The sequence below is a fragment of the Chiloscyllium plagiosum genome, unplaced genomic scaffold, assembly GCF_037043375.1.
Source record: "Chiloscyllium plagiosum isolate Xiang-an unplaced genomic scaffold, Cpla_swu_hap1 HiC_scaffold_41, whole genome shotgun sequence".
Classification (NCBI taxonomy): Eukaryota; Metazoa; Chordata; class Chondrichthyes; order Orectolobiformes; family Hemiscylliidae; genus Chiloscyllium; species Chiloscyllium plagiosum.
Genome location: NW_028270179.1, coordinates 1,638,570 through 1,661,708, shown reverse-complemented (window position 1 = coordinate 1,661,708; position 23,139 = coordinate 1,638,570).

Here is a 23,139-nt window from a genome sequence, read left to right as displayed (position 1 = left end):
CCAGTCAAATATCAGCACTGACATATCATCAAAGCGAAGAGCAAGTTTGACTGGCTAAACGGCCGCCTTCTGCACATCCAATTTCTTGTCCAGTGTCTGCAAATGGATGCAGGTTGAAAAACGTCGTGGAATCTGAGTTTCTCCAAGTGGGAATTCTGTTCTCGACGCTTTATTAGTGAGCTGGCATTATTGATCATGACTCAAGACATCTGTTCTCTGAGGTCGTGCACCTACTCACAGATACCAATCTCGTTTAATCCCAGTCTTGAAGCATCCTTCCTTATCGAGACCTGTTGAGTTCTCTGTCACATAATCATCATAGAATTGTACAGTTTAAATAGGACATTCTTCCAATCGTGTATGTCCTGTTGCTGGAAAGTGCTGTCCATCTTGCCCCATTCGCCAGTATTATTTTGATACCCCATCTAAATTCATTCCATTGAACTCCACATCCAGGTCAGTTTTGAAACCTGCTGTGGAATCAGCCTCTGCCACTCTCCAAGGCAACGAATTCCAAATCCCAGCACCTCTCTGGGTAAATAAATTACAGAGTTATTGACTTTGGGATCGTTCCATTCTTACGTTCGCCAAAATTGTCGATGCATTTTCATTCCCTGAAGGCAAGCTGCTTGAGTACATCACAATTCCTCACCCCAATGCCTCACAGTGAGAACGCACTTCTCAGTTGTCAGTAGACTGTACCAATATGAGGCTGGATGTGGAGAACTGCACACAGTTCTGGTCTTCACGAACAATTATTGGAACACAGTTCAAGCAATATGCACCCTCACAACTCCAAGAATGTCTGGTTAGAACAGCAAGGATGAAATCTGCATTGTTCTGGCATTGTGTACCTGAATCACGTGGCAGGTGGATGTCCTATCACATCTGACTGTGAACATCAACGAATCTTTGTTCTTTTCTTTTTATTCTCTCTCCTAGCCCCAATATTTTCATGTATTTTGGAAGGGAGTTACTGCAGCAGCGTACCATGTGAGAAGAGTCTTTCAACGATGGTTAAAGGATTTTGCCCCATCTTACAAGTGTGTTGCGTATGTTTGTGAAATCGAAGAAGGAAAGAGCAACATGAAACACTGGAAAACATCTGTGTTTCTGATTGGAGAGTTCTGTCATCCCATCAATTCAGGCTTCATGTTATTGTTTCAACTGAACGATCACTGGCCCACTGCTTTCTAAACTATGTGAATAAAACTGGATGATATTGCAAACATTGATTTTCCATGTCTCACTTCACTTTCATATCAATGTCTTAACACAATGTCAGGAAGGAAGGTAGTTGTCAGAAAATGGGTATTATGCATTGATGATCTTTACACTGTTGAGCCTAGATGACATGTGCGTGTTTGGTGTGGCCACAACTGGAGGATCGTTTGCAGTTCAGGTCCCCACACCATAGGAAGGATGTAAATGCTTTGGAGAGGCAGGGAAAGAGGTTTACAAAGATGTTACTTGGATCAGAGACGACTGGTTACCAACAGCCTTTTCACAAAATTTGGATTGTTCGTGTTCGCGTTTTGGAGCTGAGAGGCGATTTGAAGGAAGTATATAAAACGATGAGGGGTTGGATAGATTACCTAGCCTACTCTTTTGCCCAGGTTGGAAATTTATTAGGCAATGGTTTGAGGTGGGGGGACATGTTAAAATGATAAGCATGACACAGTTTTTGTTAATCAGAGAGAGTTGTAAATGTCTGGAAAGGATTGCCAAAGAAGGTGGTGGACTTGGATAGAGTAACAAAATTGTCAGGCAATTAGATAGATGGAAGAACAGGCAATGTGTACAGCGTTATGGACGATGTGAAGGCAGATAGGATTAGTTTTGAATAGTACACTTGTCTTCACAGACATATTGCAGAAGTGTTTGTTCCTGTGCTGTACGCTTCTCTCTTCAATTGGGCATTTTAGCTTCGGTGAGAGGCTGGATATAAACGGATTGTTTTCATTGGATCAGAGACAATATTGGGCAGGCCTGTTTCATGTGAAGAGATTTATGAGGAGCAAGAAAGAATCAACAGAAAGCAGCTGCTCTCCTCAGTCCAATGGGGGGACACAATTGGGAATTGAAAAGCATAAGATCTCGAACGGCGTTGAAGGTAATCTCGCCTTTCTGAATCTCTGATCGAACAGACACCAACAGCAGCCCGCAGAAAATGTAATTGGCTTGTTATCCACTATTCTCTTTGGGGAAGGGGAGCGTGATGTTCCATTCAGTGGGGCTGTTTTCCCATCTCCAATACACCACTCTCCTAGCTCCAGGACTGGAGGGGCGTTTGGAGGCGCACTGGGAAGTAGCAGGAGAGAAAATGTGCGCTGCTTGCTAGTATACTACCGAGGGAACACCAGTCGCGTCACTTCCTCAATCATCACAAAAGTAGATTTACAGTCTCGTGTAGTGGCAGTGTAAGTCGGTGATAATGATAAGGTTGTGGGTGTGGATGAACTTGTGAAGACAGTACAAGTTAGTGTTAGTCACAATACCATATGTCTGTCCGCAGATGTATAGGCACAGAAGAACAGCATTCATAACAGTGGAGTAACTGTTGGAATTGAAACAGGTCAGTGATAACCACGGTAATGTGAGTCTGGAGTCACCTGTAGAAACAGAGCAAGTCACTGGGAACCATAGTATTGAGGGTCTGTAGTCAGTTGCAGGGAAAGTCCATGTCAACGGTAACGACAGAGCCGTGACTCTGGTTAATATGAATTTAAATGCTGTGGGAATGGATCCACATGCAGATACAAAGCAGGTCAATGATAACCAGAGTGTTAAGAGGATCGAATCACATGTACAGATAGACCAGATTAGGGTTGACCAGAATGCTGTTGTTCAGAACCATGTAGAAACAGAGCAGTTCAGCGGTTGTGGGCCTGGAGTTATACACGGAGACACTACAGATCCGGCAGAATGAGTAGAAGGAGTTAGAAAGAGGATGAAGAGCAGGACCTCAACAATAATAATCTCTGAATAGCTGCCAGTGTCACGCATTGGCATTGCAAGGAATAGAAAGATAGGGGAGATGAATACATGGAGAATAAACTGATGCAAGGGCATGGCTTTTTTGGATCTTGGATCAGTGGAAGCTCTTCTGCTGCCAGGGTGAACTGTAAAAGAGGCACTGATTGCTCCGAAAGTGGAGACCAACCAATATCCTCGCTGCAACTTTCGCTCTTAGTACATGGGAGTGTTTAAACTAGAGTGGCAGGGATGCAATTACAGAAGCAGGACAACAGGTGGAGAGATTGACGGGAAGGCAGGTGCTAAGACCAGTGAATCAGAAAGAAAGGACAAGCAGAGAAGGGTGAATGAGCACAACAGCACTCATGGTCTAACGTGTGTTATATCAATACAAGGAGTATTACCGGTAAGACAAATGAGCGTAGAGCCTGGATCAGTACGGAAGACTAAGATGATGTGCCCACTGCAGAGACTTGGTTGAGAGAGGGACTGGGAAGGCTCCAGGATTTCGTTGGTTTAGACGAGATAGAGAAGAAGATAAAAAATATGGACGAGTTGTATTACTGATCAGACAGAATGTTACGTCATCAGTCTGAGAGGAAATGCAGAAGGGCACATCCATTGAGGCAAGAGGGCTCGAGCTGAAAAATGAGGTGGGTGCAAACAATCTGCCAGTATTTTAACGTAGGAACTCCAACAGCAAATGGGAACAAATATGTGGCCGATTATGGAAAGATTCGATAACAAAATAATTTTCATAACGGATGACTTTAACTTCCCCAATGTTCATTGGAACTCCCTTACAGCAAGACAGGGAAACAGAGTAAACTTCCATAAATGCATGTAAGTGTATTTCTTGAAACAGTATGTGGATAGCCCAACTGGCAGATGGGCCACAGTGTAAAATGGATTGGCTAATGAGCCTGGTCAAGTGAATGACCTTTCAGTGGGAGAGCCTTTTGAAAACAGTCATCACAGCTCGTTCTGTTTTAAGATAGCTATGAACAGGAAGAAATCAGGAGTTTCGGTTCGGTAAAAAGAAAATGGTGGAAGGCAATTTACATCAGCATGACACAGGAGCTCAGGAGCTTTAATTGGGAGACGCAGTTATCGTGCAAGGCAACATTTAAACATGTGGGAATTTGTGAAGATCTGGTGTGGAGAGTTCCAGAACGACATGTTCCAGTAAGGTGGACGGACAAAGGTAGCAAGGTTAGCGACATATGAAAATGAGGGTGGCTGTGAATTTCTTCAAAAGAGAAAAAGATGCATGTGTAAGTTTTAGGAAGCTAAAATAGTACGGGCCAGTGAATAATTTTTGGAAAGCAGGTAAGTACTCAAGCGGGGAACAAGAGAGCAAGAAGGGGCCATGAAATGTCCTTGACAATGCAAGTTAAAGAGAATCCGAAAGCGTTCTATACATATATTAAGAACAGAAATATAACGCGAGAGAAAGTAGGACCACTCAAGAATACAGGATGGCACTAATGTTTGGAGGCAGAGGATGTTTGAGTTCCTAAGTGAATAATTTGCATCACCATTCTCTCCGTAAAACGACATGGAGGATAGGGAGGTATGTGTGCAGCATGCTTATAGGCTAGAACATTAAAGAACAAGAAAGTGGTAGCATTGGATCCCTTGAAGAGTATTAATGCAGATAGCTTCCCAAGGCCTGATGATAGCAACTCCAGTTTGTTGAGGGAGGTAAGTGAGGCGATTGCTCAGGCATTGACCAAGAAAGTGGTCCTCTCGAACCACTTAAGAGATCCAGGAGGATTGGTGAGTAGGCTATGTTTTCCCCTATTCAAGAAGAGAAGTAGGGATAATCCAGGAAACTATCAGCCAATAAATCTCACATCACTGGTCGGAAACTATTGGAGTGAAATCATACGAATAGGATTTACGTACGTATGGAAAAGCATGATATAATTAGGCGCAGTCAACATAACTTTGTGCATTGCAGGTCATGTCTCACTAACTTAATTGATCTATCTGACGAGGGCTCAAAGGTGATTGATAAGGGTAAACCAGAGGATTTGCTTACATGGATTTTAGTAAGGCTTTTGACAAGAACCCACATGGAAGACTCATTCTGATAATTAAGATGAATGGAATCCACGGGGACTTGGCCGTTTGGATTGACAATTGGGTTGTCCGTAGAAGGCAGAAAGTAATGGTGGAATGTTGCCTTTCCGGCTGGAGGTCCGTGACTAATGGTTTTCTCAAAAGATCCGTACAAGGACCTCTATTTTCTGTTGTATGTAAATGAATTAGATTAAATGTACATGAGTAGGTGAGTACATTTGCAGACGATAAAAAGATCGGTAGAGTTGTGGATAGTACAGAATTTTGTCAAAGGATACAGGGGATATATATCAGTTGCATATATTGGCAGAGTAATGACAGACATAGTTTAATCTGGATGAGTATGAGGTGCGGCAATTTGGGAGATCAAACCTTATGGAAAAGCATGCAGTTAATAGCAGCACTCAGAACAGCATTGGTGTATAGAAGGAACTTAGGATTCAAGATCTTTGCTCCCTGAAAGTGGCCATGCAAGTAGATAGGTGGTAAATTAGTCATATGGTGTGCTTGCCTTGATTGGACAGGGAAATGAGTTCAAAGTTCAATATGTCATGTTGCAGCTTTCTAGTACTTTGGTGAGACCACACTTAGAGTGCCACGTTCAATTGTGGTCGCCACATTACACGAAGGATTTGGTTGCTTTGGCGAGGGTGCAGATGAGATTTACCAAGATGCTGCTTGGATTACAGCGTTTCATCGATAAGGAGAGGTGAGCAAAATTTCAGTTTGTTTTCTCTTGAAGAGAAGAGACTGCGAAGGGACTAGAGAGATGTCTGTAAAAATATGAGATGACGAGATGGGGTTAACACACATAATCTTTTCCCCAGAATAGAAAAGCTCTATGCTAAGAAGCAGAAGGTGAGGGTGAACGTTCACAGGAGACGTGGTGGGCATGTTTGTAAAACAGAATGTGGTAGGATTCTGAAATGTACTGGCAGGGATGATGGTGGAGGCAGGAGCGGTTAGGGTACTTAGGGGACGTTTAGATAAGCACATGAATATGTAAGGAATTGATATATATGAAGCAAGGACAGACATAAGGGATTAGTTCCGCTTGGTGTCATGTTTGGCACAACATTATGGGCTGATGAGCCCATTAGTGTGCTGTGCAGTTCTGTGTCCTGTATCAGTAGTCACAAATTTACAGAGAGAGCAGATCAGAGCAACAATCAGTCGTGTTGGTCTGGAGTCACATGTAATGACGAGCAGGTCGGGGAAAATACGGTGGTATTGTTCTGCAGTCAGATGTAGAGACAGAGTATGCCATTGGTGCTCACAGTGCTGTGGGTCTAGCGTCATAGAATGATATAGTTAAAAACAGAACCTTTGCTCCAACTCAACAATGCCGAAAAGATATCCAAAATTTATCGAACCACATTTGGCCGCATTTGATCCAGAAATGCCTCCGATTCAAATCCACAACCAGATGCCTTTTAAAATTTATAATTTTTGCAATCTTTTACAGATCCTCCGGCAGTTCATTTCGCGCATGCCCCATCCTTGAGGCGAAAGGAATTTGCCCCTCAAAACTCGTTTAAACCGTTCCCCTCTCAGTCTGAAACAAAGACTTTGGTCTCACCTACCGTGGAGAAAAAGCAAACACTTTGCACCCTATCCATGCCCATCATGATATTTTAAACTTTTATATGGTCACCCATCAGCTCCAGGTAACAGGAAGAATCGGCCTCTTGAGACTGATGCTCAACGGCAAACCCGCCAAAAGTGACGATGTACTTATAATTTTTTTGTGGTACCCACAGGGCTGTGGGTTTGGAGTTATATACAGAGACAGATCAGACGAGTAGGAACTGCAGTTCTGTGGACTGGAGTCACGTGTAGAATCACAGTGGGTCAATGATAGCCACAGTGCTGTGGGTCTGGAGTCACGTATGGAGAGAACTGAAGTTGGTGGTAATCACCGTGTTCAGCTTCTGGAGTCACGTGCAGAAACAGAGTAGATCATTTCGAAGCAATTTTTTCCCACTGTTTTACTTACTGAGACAGAGTTGGTCAATAGTGCACTCAGTGCTGTGGCCCTGTAGTCCCAGAACAGGTCAGTCACAACCACAGTGCTGTCAGTCTGAAGTAAACTGTGCAGACAGCGCGGGTGGGTACTGACCACATTACTGTGGGTCTGAGTCAAATGCAGGTACAGTGCAGATGAGTGGTAACCAAAGCACTGTGTTGGGACTTATACGTAGAGAAGGAGCAGGTCACTGGAAATCACATTGTGGTGTGGCTTGACTGACATTTATAGACAGATCAGTTCAGAAATAACAATTATGCTCTCCTTCTGGTGGCACATGTAGAGACAGAGTCGAACAGTGGTATCCACAGTGCTGTGAGTTCAGATACACAGAAACAAAGCACACAGTGGTAACAACGATGCCGTGGGTCTGGAGACACGTACTGAGCAGTTCAGTGGTAGTCACCGGGCTGTGGGTCTGGAGTCACATTAAGAGATAGGGAAGATCAGTATATTGACAGAACTGTTGGTCTGAATTCAGATTAGTGATAGAACAGATTAGTGATAAACAGAGTGTTATGGATCTGGAGTTACATATAGATTGTGCAGTTGACTAATAACCACAGTGCTTTTGGTTTTGAGCCAAATGCAGAGTGAAAACAGGTCAGGGGAAATCATTGTGCCGTTGTTCTGGAAGGAGATGTTGAGACAGAGTAGATCAGTCGTACCCATAGTGACATGGATCTGCAGTCATCGTTCATAGAAATGTACAACATAGAAACAGAACCTTTCGTCACCCATGACGACCAGATCGCCTAAACCTATCGAATCACATGTGCCAATATCCCTCCAAACCCCTCTTATTTAAAATCTCACTCAGATGTCTTTTAAATATTATAATTGTAGCAGACTCTAACACTTGCTCCGCCAATTCATTTCATGGTCGCACCACAGTGAGTGATAAACATTCCATATCGGTTTGAACTCCAATAACCTGGGGTAAAAACATGGACTATTCACCAGACCCAGGCCTCTCATGTTTTTATAAGCCTCTGGAAGCTTCCCCCGAAGCCTCTGACACTCCAGAAAACATAGCAACATCAGTGCCGCTATGTGTCTGGAGTCATATGCAAAGGGAAAACGTACTATTGGTAACCACAATGTTGTGGGTGTGTCGGCGCGTATACAGACACAGAACGTCAGCGGTAATCATAGTGCTGGGAGGCAGGCGTCACTTGTGGAGACAAAATAGGGGGTAGCAAACAAAATGCTGCCGCTCTGGAGTCAATTGCTGACAGATATCCCTCCCTCAGAGTTATTCGGGAATTCTGACGAAGTTTTCCACAATGACCTTCAGTAGATTACCATTAAGCAACTATTCCTTCCACAATTTTAATGAATTCGAATTTGTCCATCTGTCTCAATGCCATTCGAATCTACATTTCATAAGGTTTTCAGTGAAACGTCTGGAGGAGCTCAGCACGTTTTGTTTGTTCCCTACATCATAATATTACAAGAAGACATGTCACTCGTTTTCACACCAGAGGGTTTAGGCCAATAACACAGATTCTACAAGGGAGTGAATGAATGTAAACTGGATTGATAGGGGCATTTTGCAGAAAATAATCAAGGCAGCAAAAGCAATGCTAGCTTCAAATCTTGGGCCTAGAAAATGAGGGCACAGCAGTTCTGGTTCGATTTCATAAAGCTCTGCTGACGCACGATTTTGAGCAGATATGTGAACCGGATCTCCAGAAATGTGATATTGACATTGGAGCAAGTAAATTGCATGCGACAAGAATGACGTCTGCACTTCATGGGTTACGTTATCAGGAGGCCTGCATTCTCTTGAATTTAGAAGGTTAAGGGGTGACATAATTGATGTGTTCAATGGGTGATCAGTAAACGGCAGTGTATACAAAAATATTGTGATGTAGGTCCATCGAGTCGATTACGACTCTCTGAAGTACATCCGGACCAGACGACATCTTCAGCCTCCCCCTTTAAACTTGGATTCCCCATGGCTAATCCAACAATGCAGCCCATCTCCAAAATGTGGGAGGGAACCAGAGAAATCAGAGGAAAGCAATCAGTCATGAGGTGAATGCGAAAAATCCACACAGCCAGTTGTGCATGCGTGAAATCAAGTCTGTGTCCTGGTGGTGTGAGACAATAATGCTAACTACTGAGCTATTGTGCTGCGTAATGAACGAATTTGAGGTGACGTCAATATTCTTGCGGCTGACATGATATAATATAATATAATACAATAACAAAATGATATAATATGGAGTTCGGTTTGCTCGCTGAGCTGGAAGGATCGTATCCAGATGTTTCATCACCATACTAGGTAATATCTTCAGTGAGCCTCTGAATGATTCTCCATTCGGAGGCTCTCTGAAGATGTTACCTAGCATGGTGACGAAACGTCTAAAAAGAACCTTCCAGCTCAGCGAACAAACCTACACTCAGAATGTCAACCTGAGCTACAAACGTTCTCAAGACTCGCCCTGATACAATTTAATGATATAATATAGTATAATGTAATATGTCATGACCTAATGTAAGACAAGGTAATATAGTATAACATAATGTTATCTTCTTTATTTCTCCAGTTTTGACCTCCTCATCTGAGGAAGAATGTCCATGGAGTCAGTTCATTAAATGTGCACCAAACTGATTCCTGAGTTGGTGGGACTGTTCTATGAAGAACGATGTGATCAGTTTGAATCATCTTCTCTGTGGCTCGGACTTAAGCGGCAGAGAATGGGAATTCTCAGAAAATCAGGTCATGACCTCATTGGATTGCAGAACGAGTCTCGAGGGGGCTCAATGTCCTGAATCGAATAAATTTTAATAAGACTATGTTGGTTGAAAGTAGAAAAGGATGTTCCCGATAACCAAAGGACTTCTGAACCAAATGGGGTCTCAGTCTAAGGCAAACAAATAAGGCCATTTTCGACTGAGGCACGGGAACTTTCCTGGAAAAGTGAGTGGGGAGACTGTGGAATTATCTACTGCTGAAAGCAGGGAAGGAGAAACATTGAACTTTTTGTTTGAAAATAGTTTGATATGGTTCTTGGAGCTCAATTGATCAAAGTGTACGGGGATAAAGCAGTAACAGGGATTGCGTTTAGCGATCAGCCAAGGTCACATTGAATGGTGTAGCAGTCTCGAATGGTTGAATGATTTATTCCTGCTCATAGTTTCTATGTTTCTCTGTGAAACGAATAATACTGTGATTCAATCGTGTAAAGATGAATAACTTAGTTCCAAGCAGACAGAATGGCAATCGACAATCAATCTGTTCCGTGAAATTGGTAAATATTTGACAAGATGAAAAACATACTGCCAACATAAGTTGAAAGTTTCAGAAACTTATAAAAAGTGACATAGCATGTGGACAGCTTTGACGAGGTACATCATTTAATGTCTGTTAACGGAGCAAGGAACAATATTCTGATTCATCTTTTAGTATGTCAGCAAGAAAGGATTGACACGTTTAAGATTGTCAGTAAGAGAGGTGGGAGTGAGAAGAAAATAGCAGGGATGCACTTCTGAGGCTTTATAAGGCTCCAGTCAGATTAGACCACATTTTGACTATTGTGAGCAATTTTGGTACCGTATGTCAAGAACACTTGTCTCAGGAATAAAAGGATTAACATGTGGGGAACATGTTCGGACTGTAGGTCGACATAGTGTAGTGTGATGCGGGGGGTTGGGTGGTGGGAGGGGCGATCTCATTGAAACAAAGAGAATACTGAGTGGCCGAAAAAGAGTGCATTTTGGGAGATGTTTTCATTTGCAGGAGAGACCAGAGTCGGATTGTACAGGCTTTGAGTGAAGTGAAGATCCTTTACCGCGGAGGTAATAAAAGATTTCTTCAGCCACATCATTGTGAATCTGTGGAATTCATTGCAACAGGAGCCTGCGACGTTTACGTCATTGAATATATTGAAGAAAGAGATTGATAGGTTCGCCATTGTTAATTGGATCAAGAATGACTGGCAGAAGGCGAGAGATTCTTTGAGAACCTTACCAACCATGATTGAATGGCAGAGCAGTCTCGATGGTCTCAATTTCTTATGGTCTTATGTTCCTTCTGATCCATTTCTTCCAGAAAATTGGAAAAGTTACATTATATGAGAGGATACGGACACAAATATAACACAACTCTAGTTAGCTTAAATTCTGTCATTTTTAACATGTTAAATTCTATTACAAAGAAAGTAACAGCAAATACTTTCAACATTGACAATATCATCCAATACACTCAGCACAAATTTAGAGTAGATTTATTGGTCATGGTAAAGGTATTGTTATACAGTGAAAAGTGTTGTTTTCCGTGCCATACAGAAAGGTCATACCATCAAAGAACAGTACAGTAACATAACAGAGTGCAGATTTCAAAGTTACAGCTTCAGTCAAGCAGCAGAGGAAAATTAGCATGAGAATTTCAGAGGCCTGCTTAGAGATCTGTTAGGAAAGTGTAAAACGTTGCTCTTGAATCTGTTGGCACGTGAATTAAACATTTAAATATTCTGACCGTCGGAATAGGACGGAACGCAGTATAACCTGGGCAATAGAGTCAAAATATTTGGGTATTTATATTGCCAAGTTATTACAGAATAATCGACTGAACAGGAAAACAGACTATTGCTCAGATTCGGCAGTTCAAAGTCGTTCTCTGCTGTGGTACTGCAGTCATGTGTGGCCCAGACTGCGTGATGACTGCAGACTTCATTCCATGACGTGAGCCAGATGGACATTATTTGAAAAAGACCCACTATGAACAGGTTTGAGCAGCTATTATTCCAATTTGCTTAAAATTCAAATATGACGCGAATCAATCGAATGGTGGAGAATACCCAGTGGGCTAATGACCTGATTCTGTACCTACCTTTTCTGCTCTAACTTCGTGCCTGCCTGAGATTTGATCCGACTTTTGTACCCAAAGTGTCTGCCTGGACAGCTGGGAGAGGTAACGTTGACACTGTGCCACAACCTTCTGAAGGGAGTACGTATCAATGAATACTGAACTCACACAAAACCGTGCCAGGAGTCGAGTACTGCTGCCGTTGTCCGGGATTTCCCCTGTGCCATAAAGAAACTAGAAGAGCTCCAACGGTAATCGTGTAAGCAACGATAGCATCTTGACAGAGTTAAAGAGCAAAATATAATATACAGCAGAGACCCTTTGGCACATTGTCCTTCCAAAACAAAATACGAACTCCAGCAGACCCCCTTTCCCACTTGACCGAGAGCCATTACTGTTCAGACGTTTCAAGTGGCTCATCCAAGTGCACTTTCTGGTGATGATGCTTCCCTTCCCAATTATCAACCCAGGCAGGGCATTGCAGACTCACCACCAGCCTGTGTTTGAAAACAGTATTTTGAACTCCCCTCTGAACCCCTGCCTTTCACTTTAAAATGGTGGCCTAATGCGATTAAACGTTCGGCTAAGGAGACTAGCTGTTTTCTCATCTTGTCCATGCCGCTCATGTATTTCGCTCTTGCCCTCACTCGACCTTCTCTGCTTCTCACAAAATAAACTGAGCTTCTCCAGCACTCTGCATTGCAGAACCTGATCACGCTGGAGAATTTTCTCTACTGAGCCCACTCTCTGGTGAAATCATATCCTGCCCGTAACAAGTGAAAAAGAACAAATGGCAAAGAAGATGGCACTTGAATCCGGAGTGGCGAGATTGGAGGGAGGGGAGTGTTGCAGGTAGAATTAACACTTCTTTTCAAGGTACTTGGGTTCACCGCACTGAGCCTAACCATTGCCCACTGATGCGAATTCGTCTGTTTTCTGTTTGTGAACTGTCATTTAACAAGTCGAGAGCTCGCAGAGAAGTGCGGATGGTGCTGCTCCTTGCCGAGAATTTCAGAGATTATTCACTACAGAGTCTCCGAACCGCAGAATGTAACTCCTGTTTTTCATCGATCTCACTGGGATATTGCGGACGTTTTGTAGGTGTTAATGAAAGCTGTGCTCTTGCTCCTTGGAACGTGGCCTTTTGAAGAGGCGAACACTGATAGCAGGACGCTGAAAGGTAATAAATAGCCACAGGTGGATGCATCCATTAGTAACTGATGTGAAGGATTCTTGATAAAGTGAAGACAGCATTCATCATTTCCAGCCAGGCCTGCTGCTGATTTCGATCCTGCTGGAATTGGAGATACACACTGCATCGCAAAGTAGAACCAAAGAGGAAAGTTAAGACATCCAGAAGAAGGGGTAAAATACAGAGTGAGAGTGTGAAATAAAGGTAGAGTGAGTAATGAGGGAGTAAGAGAGAGGGATAATAGAGATTGAGAAAGGAAGAGGAGAGAAGGGAAGCGACATGAAATGCAATAAATAAATGTATTACAGAGAAAAATGGAGATGGAGACAGGAATGATGGACAAAGAGAAACAGTTAAGGTGTTAGAGAGAGAGTAATGAGGAAGGCAGAATGTAGATAAAAGGGGTTAGAAAGCGAAATAGACAAGGTAGAATAATGAAAAGCTGAGAGAAAACAGAGATAGGCGTTGCAGTATAATAGACAACAGAGAGAGAATTGTGGTTGAGAAAGAGAATAATGAGGTACAGAGAAAGAAGGTGAAAAGGTTTGAGAGATTTTAAAAAAAAAAACAGGCAGAGAAGAATGAGAGAGAGGGAAACCTGCATGGAAAAAAAAGAATTGTAAAATAATTGATATTGAGTAATGATTGTGAGAGTGTTTGAATAAAAACGTCAGAAAAAGACGAAAACAGGTATTGAATGACAACAGCGAGGGAACAGAAATAGCAGCGGTCGCGATAGTAATTGAGACTGAGTGATTGAAGGGGGGAGAGAGAGATAAGAATAACATGTGAACAGAAAATCAACTCACAGATAGAGAGAGAGAGAGAGAACCTCCATGTGATCTGTTTGTTGACTTACGTTCTTCTGCCATCGTCAGGATCCTTGCTTCTTCAGTCATGTCTAAATGCTTGCACTAAGTTAGCAGTTTCACGGACAGTTCTCGAGATTGGAGCAAGACAAAGTCGGGAGGGCAGAAGGACATCCAACGTACAGGTCCGTCTGAAACCACAGCACCATTGTATTCACTCACCCTCATTACTTTTCATTTGCAGGATATTGGTCTGCGATATTGACCGTTCCGCCGTTTGTTGGCAATCCCCAATTGTACCCCTTGAGGAGAGTGGGGCTGAACTCCTTCGCAGACTGCCTCAGTCCGTGTACCGCAGACAGACCAGCAATAAAATGGCAGGGAGGCAGCGACGGGATTTTGTCTGAGTGACAGCGAATGAACAATCGATATATTTCACTTACACTTCATCCGATTCATTCATGGGATTTGGAAGGCGTTGTCAGACAGCAATTATTGCTCTCTGTGCTTGGCCCCGTGAGAAAGTGGCAGTGAGCTGCTTTCTTGAAATAATGCAGTCTATGTCCTCAGTTTAGATCGGTGATTCCATCAGGGAAGGACTTCCACAATTTTAATCCAGCCTCACTGAATAAATGGTGATATATTTCAAGTCAAAATGGTGAATGGCTTGGAGGGGAAAGTACAAGGGTTATTGCTCAAATCCATCTGCTGCCCTTGTGCTTCTCGATGGAAATGAACGTGGGTTTCGAAGATGCTAACTAAGGAATTTTAGTAAATTTTTAGAGTGCGTCTTGTAGATGGTACACATTGCTACTGAGCATTGCTGGCCGAGAGAGTGGATATGTGTCGATGTTTTGCCAATCAAGTGGGCTTTATTGTCATGGACTAAGTCAAGATTCTTCACTGTAATTGCAGCTTCAAAAATCCAGACAGGTGGGTTTGACACTATTCACGTGTGCCTTGTCAATGATGAAACAATTTTGTGGCGAGTGGAGGTGGAGATGAGGAGCTGCAGGGTAAGGAGCTGAGAAAGGCGCAGCAGAATTCCTAAACTCTGAATCGCTATTTTGCCAGTATATTGAGCTAGCTGCTCTAATTTAGTTTTCGGTTCAATTTGAAGGAAGTCAATGTAAACAGATGACGCCAGGGGGTTGGGGGAATGGGGCGAGGGAGGTGTACAAGAATGATGCCTCGATTGAACATCAAGGGACAATGTTTAGATTCTCTCGTAATGTTAACCTTTAGAACATTGAAGGTTGGCAGGGAGTAATTCAGTTATGGTAACACCAATGATGTTCAAGCGGCGACAATTACTGAAGGAGTGAGAAGGAGGCCAACTCGGAAGATTATGAGTGGGCATAAGTGGTGAAGGCGTGAACGAAAACTTGAAAGATAATTGGGTTGATGAAAACCTCTGTATGAATGAGTGAGGGTGGGGGAGTTTAGCTGATGGGCAGTGTCAGCAGTGCGTCCGCATCACCTCCTACTTTTGATTCCAAGTCAAGACAACAAAGCTACATGTTGCCACTTTATTCTGAATCTGCACAGCATTTGTGCACGAGCTGGCAGTGTCCGTGACTGTCTGTGTGTGTGAACGTCCATGTGTGTCTGAATGTGTGTGTGTGTGTTTGGAATTCCTTAGGTGTTATTTGTTATTGTAAATGTTGATATGTATGGCTATCTCTCCCTATGTGCTTGTGTTGTGTAAGTTTGCATATGTGGCTGTTTCCGTGAACCATGCATTTCACGTGCCTGTCTGGGGCGTGTAGTGTGTTTTTTGTGTATGTGTGTTTCAGTCACTGTGTTTATCTTTCTGTGTGCATTTATGATTCTATGCATGTATCTTTCTCTGTGTTTCTGTGTGCCTCTATGTCAATGATTCAGTCTCTGTGTATTGGTGCATTCCTGTGTGTATCGATGATTTTGTTTTATTGTGCACCTCTATTCAATGTGTTTTCTGTAATCGAGTAATAGAGACCTAAAGCATGGAGATATGCCCTTTGATCCAAACGGATCCATGCCGAACAAAATGGCCATCCACGCTAACCCCATTTCCTTCAAACCTGGCCCATATACTTCTAATCCTTTTCCATCCATGTATTTGTACAAATGACTTTTAAACATTCTCAAACCCTGAGAAAAGGACTGTTTGCATTCACGCTATCCATTCCTCACATGACCTCTTAGAAACTCATTCAGTCTCCTAAACGCGAATAAAAAAAAGACCTTGCTTGTCGAACCTCTCCCAATAACACAGACTACGGAAACCTGGCAGCATCCTTGAAAATTTTGATGCAGTCTTTCCAGATTAATATCATCCTTCCTGCAGCAAGGTGACCAAAACCGAACACAATAGCCCTGATGAAGGGCCTTTGCCGGAAAAATAGATTTTAATGCTCCTCGGATGCTTCCTGAACTGCTGTGCTCTTCCAGCACCAATAATCCAGAATGTGGTTTCCTGCATCTGCAATCATTGTTTTTACCTAGTTCAATAATCAATGCCCTGTCGAATGAAGGCGAGTGTTCCAAAAGCCCTCTGCACTGCCCTGGCTACCTGTGACTCCCCTTTCAGAGAACTGTGCACCTGAAATCCAAAGTCCCTCTGTGACAATCCGCTCCTTAAAGCCCGACTATTCACCATGAAACACAGACCTTGATTTGACTTTCCAAAATGCAAGACCACACACTTATCTATATTAACTATCATTTGCCATTTCTCGACCCACTTCCCATGATATCAAAGTTCTGCTTCCATTTCTGACAATCTTTCTCACCTTCCACCATACATTTTTTTTTTATTTTAGTGCCGTAGAACTTTGAACATGAAACAGCACAGGCCTTCCGGCCGTCAATGTTATGCCGACCTGTGAAACCCATCTGAAGCCCAATCAAACTCCACCATTCCATTTTTGTCCATATGAAAACGCAATGACAATGTAAATGCCCTTAAATTTGGCGAGTCCACTACTGTTGCAGGCAGTGCATTCCATGCCCCTACTACTATCGGAGTAAAGAAACTAACTCGGGCATCTGTCCTATATCTGTCAACCTTCAACTTAAAGCAATGCCCCCTCTTGCGAGCGAACACCGTCTAAGGAAAACAAAGCACACGCTGTCCACACGATCCAACCCTCTGATCATCTTATAAGTCTCTACCAAGTACCCCTCAATTCTGCTCACCCACGAAAACAGCCTCAAGTCCCTCAGACTTTCCTCGTAAGACCTTCCCTCCATACCAGGCAGCATCCTCGGAAATCTCCTCTGAAACCGTTCCCAAGCTTTTACATCTTTCCAATAATGCAGTGACCAGAACTATCCATAATAATCCAAGTGCAGCTGCAAAAGGGTTTTGTACCGCGGCAGCATGACCTCATGTTTCTGAAACTCAATCCCTCTACTAATAAAAGCTAACAATCCATATGCCTTCTAAACAACTGCATCAACGTGTGTGTCAACTTTCACGGATCTATGGCCATGGACACCGAGATGTCTCTGGTCATCTACACGACCATAAGCTGAGAACTCTGCATTGCTATTCCTCCTTCCAAACTTAAACACCCGACAATTTTCCGCATTAAATCCATTTGCAACTCTCAGCCCAGCTAGGCAGCGGACCTGAGAGCCTCTTAAACTAACAACATTCTTTTCCACTATCCATAACTCTACGGAAGGTAGAGTCATTAGCAGTTTTAACAACCCATTCTTCTGGGCCGTAATGCAGGTTGTTTATAAAATGACAGGCAGCAGTGGACATAAAACAGATCCTTCATGTATAGCGCTAGTAAATGAACTCCAGGATGAACAATTCCCATCAACCTCCACCCTCTGTCTTCTTTCAGTCAGCTAACTTCAGATCCAGACCGCTAAAGCACTCCCAATCGCATGCCTCTATATTTTTCACAAGAGCCGACGGTAGGGCACCTGGTTAAACGACTAATTTAAATGCATATGCACCACACTAACTGCTTTCCCCTCATGCACCTATTTTGTTGCCTTCTGAAAGAACTCAATCAGGTTTGTGAGGCACGGCCTATTTTTCACAAAGCCGTGTTGACTATCCCTATTCAGCTTATTCGTTTTCAGATGATTATGGATCCTCTCTCTTATAACCTTTTCCAACACATTAACCACAACCGAAGTCAGGTTCACTGCTCTCGCATTCCCAGAGTAGTCTCTACTCCCCTTCTTGAACAGGGGAAAAACATTTTCTATCCTCCAATCTTCTGGCACTGTTCCTGTGGAAAATGATGACATAAAGATTAAAGCAAATCTCCTTCCTGCCTTCCCAATGATTCTTATGATAAATCCCATCCGGCCCAGCGAGCTTATCAATTTTTACGTTTGCGAGAATTGCTAACACCTCCTTCTTGTGAACCTTAATTTATCCAGACTCGTCGACTCTGTAGCAGTATTCTCCTCAATAACATCATCTTTGTCTGGTGTGAATACTGTCAAAAAAATATTCATTTTGCGCTTCCACTATCTCTTTGGAATTCACGCCGAACTTCCCAGGACTATTCTTGCTTGGCGCTAGTCTGACTCTCGTAATTCTTTTATTCCTCGGATAACGAGAGATAGTTTTAGGTTTATCCTTGATAATATCCGCCAACAACATTTCGTGTCTCCTCCTGGCTCTTCTAATCTATTCCTTTAGTTCTTGCTTTGCTGATTTGGAATTCACAAGTGCCCTAACTGATCATTCACATCATATTGCAACGTAATTCTTTTTCTTCCTCTTGATAAGACAGTCATGAGCTAACTTATTAATCATATCGTATACATTCGCATCCAAATCATTGATATTGATAACAAAGAGTAATGGGCCCAGCGCCGATCTCTGAGGCACCTCACTGTTGTTTTGAGGATTAATCCATTGATGTGTGGGTCCAAGTCTCTCTCTCTCTCTCACTCGCTCTCTTCCGCTCTCTCTCTGTTTGTCACTGTTGTATTGGAAACCATGTAATGCTGCCCTCTGCTGAGCCCACATGACATTGCACGATAAGAAGAATTCAACAAAGAGTGGGAATTGCTCAGTTTTCACGGTTGCCTCATTCATCCAATAATTTTTTTGTTGTTGACAGATATCAATTCAGTCTGTCCTTCGCAATATAATCAAAAAGAGTATTAACAGATTAAGATGGACATGGGCAATGATGATCGTCCCGCACCATAGTGTTCCCTCCAGGAGTTTTCAACGATATCTCACTTAAAACCTGTGAGAGTCCAACAGAAAACATTGCAAGTTACTGAAATGGTAATTACATTCATTTCAACTTTTCCAATAATGTCGTCAAGCAGAAATGCTTGCATGTAGTTGCAGGGTAAATGCATGGTGATACGAATGATGCCCAAGGACAAATTATTTATTTAATGCAGAAACAGTATAAGCACTTCAGCTCAAGGGCATGTTTCAGACTGTGGTGTCTCCGTCCTTGGACCTTACGTCTCGTGTGTGTGTGTGTGTGCCTGTGTGTGCTTGTGTGTGTATTTGTGTGTGTGTATGTGCATATCTGTGTCTGTGTTTTGTCGCCTGTGTGTGTATTTTTGTGGGTGTGCGTGCGTGTATGAGTGTGTGTGTGTATAATTCTGTGATTTTTGTGTTGGCGCACTTGTTTTTCTGACTGAATCCCTTCTGTTTTTCGATGATGTCTGCTGCAGGCTGTGCAATGGTTTCAGAAATACCAAAATGGAGTGATTTCATCGCTTTAAACACCACACAGTCAGACCTGCCCATGCCCCCACACGCACGCTGATAAAGTAATATCGTGTGATGTAGATCGGAGTAAATTAAAGCTCGATAGAGTTTCTGCAATTCGACAAACTTGTCAATCTTGGCGTAGTAAGCCTGATAAATTGCAGACTGGAATTGAAGCGAAATCACTTAACACAGAGAACTGTTTCCTGTCAGGCTTCCAGAATCATTCCGAGAGAACTGAAGTGTGTCCACAGCCCCTCAGTCCTACAGGTCATGTCATATTCCTGAAGGGACTGACCACACCTTCATTTCCAAGTAGGCAATTCGATATGTGACCTAAACGCCAGGAATGAAAAGAATGTTTCTCGTTCTTATAATGGTTAGTAAACCGATCTGTAAGGTGGTAATCTAAGATTCAATTCCCTGAAAAGGCAAGTGTAATGATTTCATTTAAACAATGAAAACAGCGACATTGGAAGTAAATCTGGAAATCTTGCCCATAACGATTGCCCACTGGGGACAGACACGGGAAGTTTCTGTTTGAATCAGACACAGCAGGCCGAATCAATAGCCTGAGAGGAAGGGTACGCCACTTCAAATTCCAGAGGACAACTCCGTGAGCGTTTTCACACTTGTCTGAATCGGAATTTTTGGAAATCCAACGAGCTGATCCCTTGAATTCACGACCATTTGCTGGAGCACGATCGTAATGAACCGAGAGTCACCGCCATTTCGAGTTAATGTTGAGCAATCGGGCAGAATTCACGCATAATCTGACAGTTATCGAGTATCTAATAAACAATGACAGGGACATGACAGAGTAAACCAATTGTAACGTCTACTGACACTTTTTTTCTTTTTATTTACTCTTAGATGGTAACCGTTCATTATCCTGTCACTTACAGACCCAAATTCAGTTCCTTAAATTCTTTCATTCGTATTAAATTATTAGAGAAAGTATTCCAAGTCCCATCCTGAAAAAGAGTTAAATACATGGACATAATCCGTCAGGAGTGCAAAAAGTAACAGGGACCTGAGCGCTGAGTGAATTTTAACCTCGTGTACAACACCAGAGACTTTGAAATAAACTCTATCATACGCACTGACAGCCGGTAAGATAACAGAGACAGAATGAATCCCGCAATGAGTGCATGTCCAGAAACAGAATCCCAGACTCCTAGGCATTCATGAATCTGACAGTGAGAGACCATGGAGAAATCCTTAGTCAAGTACAGAAGCAGGCACTGGATAATGCAGGAGGAATTCTATATTCGCTTGTAATACCTGAGATTGAGAGAAATGGGCACAACCTGCTGCACTTGTTAACGCACAATACAGTTTTCGCGAATGCCAAACAAAACCCGTTGAATTAATGTCTCAATCTCTACTTTTCGATTGTAATATATTTAAGACATCGAAGGGAAAACAGTATTTAACTATATTACAACTTGTCCTTGACTGGACAAAGTGTCCCAGAGATCTTTGGTCATCCCTGTATTTGACAAAAGGGCCCCATTTACGTCATCAGTCAATATGTGGATTCGCTTCTCTACTTTGTAACCTGCATTGTTAAGGACTGCGAGGACATTTATTGCCCGGAATTTAGGACTCTGACAGAATTGTTCAAGTTTACATTTGATTTCAGTATTAAAGAAACAAGCCAGTTTGACCTTAGGCTGTGTGGGTATATCTATTCTATTAATGCAATTATCAGAGTCAAGCAGCAGAAATTTAACGGTTGCAAATTTTGTCCACCAGGTTTTTTCAGAGATGTAACAACATTTCTGACGGATTTCTTAGAACGTGGCTGATATTACATGAGACAATGTAATTCACAATCAGAACTGAGGGCTAGTCCAGTCAGTTCACAGTGACAAAAATTTGCAGAGAGCGAGAGAATACAATAAAATAAGAAACTTTAACGTTCATAGGAGACGTGATGGGCAGGTTTGTGAAACAGAATGTGATAGGATTTTGGAATGCATAGGCAGGGATAGTGGTGGAGTCAGTAACGATTCGGGTACTTACGGGACGTTTAGATAAGCACATGAATATGGAAGGAATTGAGGGATATGAAGCAAGTTTAGACATAAGGGATTAGTTCCGCTTAGTGTCATGTTTGGCACAACATTATGGGCTGATGGGCCCATTAGTGTGATGTGCAGTTCTGTGTCCTGTATCAGTGGTAACAACAGTGCAGCGGATAGATTCAAATTTACAGACAGAGCAGATCAGTGCAACACTCAGTCGTGTTGGTCTGGAGTCACATGTAAGGACGAGCAAGTCAGGGGAAAATAAGGTGGTATGGTTCTGGAGTCAGATTTAGAGACAGAGTATGCCGTTTGTACTGTGTGTCCAGCGTCATAGAATGACACAGTTAAAAAGCAAAACCTTTGCAAAACTCGGACTTGCAGAAAACATATCCGAAATTTATCGAACCCCATTTGGAATCATTTTCCTCATATCACTCTAATTGCTTCCTATTCAAATCCACAACCAGGTGCCTTTTAAATATTAAAACTGTTGCAGTATTTTGCACTTCCTCTGCCAGTTCATTTCATGCATGTGCCATCCTCTTGGCGAAAGGAAGTTGCCACTCAGGTTTCGTTTAAGTCGTTCCCCTCTCAGCCTGAAACAGAGGCTCTTTCCTTTGGTCTCCCCTATCGGGGAGAAAAGACAACACTTTTCACCCTATCCATGCCCATCATGATGTTTTAAAAAATTATAAGATCACCCATCAGCTCTAGGGAAAACGAAGAATCAGCCTCTTGAATCTAATCCTCAACGGCAAACCCGCCAAACGTGACGATATCCTTATAAGTCCTTTGTGGTACCCACAGAGCTGAGGGTCCAGAGTTACATACAGAGACAGATCAGACGAGTTGTAACTGCAGTTTTGTGGGCTGGAGTCACGTTTAAATTCACAGCAGGTCAGTGTTAACCAGAGTGCTGTGGGTCTGTTGTCAAATGTAGAGACAGAGTAGGTCAATGGTAGCCACAGTGCTGTGGGTCTGGAGTCACGGATGGGAACAACTTAAGAGAGTGGTAATCACCGTGTTCAGCGTCTGGAGTCACGTGCAGAAACAGAGGCGATCATTTCTAAGCATAGTTTTGTTTCCCTATGTTACTTACTGAGACAGAGTGCACTCAGTGCTATGGCCCTGTAGTCACAGAGCAGGTCAATCATAACTACAGTGCTGTGAGTCTGAAGTCACCTGTACAGGCAGCGCCGGTGGATACTGACCACATTGCTGTGGATCTGATGCAAATACAGGTACAGTGCAGATGAGTGGTAACCAAAAGCTGTGTTTTGGGACTTATACGTAGAGAAGGAGCAAGTCACTGGAAACCACAGTGCGTTGTGGCTTGACTCGCCCTTAGAGACAGAGCAGTTCATAAATAACAATTATGCTCTCCTTCTGGTGTCACATGTAGAGCCAGAGTCGAACAGTGGCACCCACAGTGCTGTGGGTTCAGAGACACAGATACAAAGCACATAGTGATAACGATGATGCCGTGGGTCTGGATACCAGTACTGAG